Here is a 1,724-nt window from a genome sequence, read left to right as displayed (position 1 = left end):
TTTTCTTGCATCAATTTTGGCTCGGGTGCAATGAATCCTTCCTTATCTTGAGTACTAATTGCGTTGAAGTGTTCCCTTGGGTTAGGTTCAGTATTACTTGGTAAGCTACCTTGTGGTCGTTCGGAGATTAGTTTGGATAGCTGGCCTATCTGAGTTTCGAGTCCTTGGATTGATGCTTGTTGATTTTTAAGTGCTATCTCGATATTTTGGAAATGGGTTTCTAACATTGATATGAATTTTGAGAGCATCTCCTCAAGGTTCGATTTCTTCTCTTGTTGGTAAGGTGGCTGCTGAAAACCCTGATGATTTTGTGGCTTTTGATTCCCTTGACCTCCCCAGGAGAAATTTGGGTGGTTCCTCCAACTTGCATTATAAGTATTACTGTATGGGTTATTTTCAGATCTAAAGTTATTGTTACCCATATAGTTGACTTGTTCCTCTTCCGTTGTGGGATTGAAGGATTGATATTCTGTATGCACACCTCCTCCACTTGAGTCACACCTCATTACTGGATGTACCTGCGTAGAACCAAGTAAACCATCAATCTTTTTATTGAGAAGTTCTACTTGATTTGACAACATAGTAACTGAGTCGACGTTATAAACGCCGGCTATTTTTGGTGGCTTAGTCCTCATGACTTGCCATTGATAGTTATTCAGTGACAATTCTTCAATGAATTCATAAGCCTCTTCAGGTGTTTTGTTGTTGATGCTGCCGCCAGCAGCTGCGTCAACCATTTGCCGAGTCGAGGGATTCAAACCATTGTGGAATGTTTGTGCTTGCAACCAAAGTGGTAACCCATGGTGAGGGCACCTTCTCAGTAAGTCCTTGTACCTCTCCCATGCATCGTTAAGTGTTTCTAAATCCATCTGCACAAAATAAGAGATATCATTACGTAATTTAGCCGTTTTAGCCGGCGAAAAATATTTTAGTAAAATTTTTTCGGTCATTTGTTCCCAAGTAGTAATTGGCCCTCATGGTAACGAGTTCAACCACTGTTTAGCTTTGTTTCTCAGTGAAAAGAGAAATGACTGAAGATGAATGGCATCATCAAAAAAGCCATTGATTTTAAATGTATCGCAAAATTCCAGAAAGTTTGCTAAGTGAGCGTTAGGATCTTCATCCTGCAAACCATCAAACTGAACAAACTACTATATCATTTGAATTGTGTTAGGTTTTAGTTCAAAAGTAATTGTGGCTATAGCCAGTCTAACTATGCTAGATTTTGTTCCTATTAATGAAGGTTTGGCATAATCATACATAGTGCGTGGAGCAGGATCTTGATTAGCCGCAATTGCAAGAGGTAGCTGATTGCCTTGGTTTTCAGCCATCTCTTCGGTTAGGGGTTGAGTATCGTCTTCTTTCTCGTTCTCTGTGTATCGTAAGCTACGCCTTATCTCTTTTTGATTTCTACGAACTGTACGATCGAATTGTTCGTCAAAAAGTAATGGTCCCGACGGGTTTCTTCTAGTCATAAACTATAAAAACCTGCAAAGAGAAAGAATAAGTAAATTAATAAATAATAATTAAATTAAATTAAATTAAATTGCAAGAAAAAGAAATTGCTAAAGTAATAAAAATTGAGCGCTCTTAATATCTTAGTTCCCTGGCAAGCGAAAAACTTGATCGCGTGATTCGTAGCAAGTAATAAATATTTATAATGAAGATCAAACCTAAACTAACTATTATCGCGATGTAGGCAAGTGTACCTATCGAACAGTAGT

At 38.2% G+C, this 1,724-nt stretch overlaps 1 non-coding gene across 1 annotated transcript; it reads left to right on the top strand.

Annotated features, from left to right (window-relative positions):
• Positions 1–795: 795 nt before the first annotated feature.
• Positions 796–902, top strand: LOC121231605 (small nucleolar RNA R71). Its single transcript, XR_005929661.1, has one exon. It is a non-coding gene; the product is annotated as a small nucleolar RNA R71 (small nucleolar RNA).
• The last annotated feature ends 822 nt before the right edge of the window (positions 903–1,724 follow it).

The sequence above is a fragment of the Gossypium hirsutum genome, chromosome A06, assembly GCF_007990345.1.
Source record: "Gossypium hirsutum isolate 1008001.06 chromosome A06, Gossypium_hirsutum_v2.1, whole genome shotgun sequence".
NCBI lineage: Eukaryota > Viridiplantae > Streptophyta > Magnoliopsida > Malvales > Malvaceae > Gossypium > Gossypium hirsutum.
Note: the sequence above shows the minus strand (reverse complement) of the source record. Positions and strands in the feature narration are given on the sequence as shown.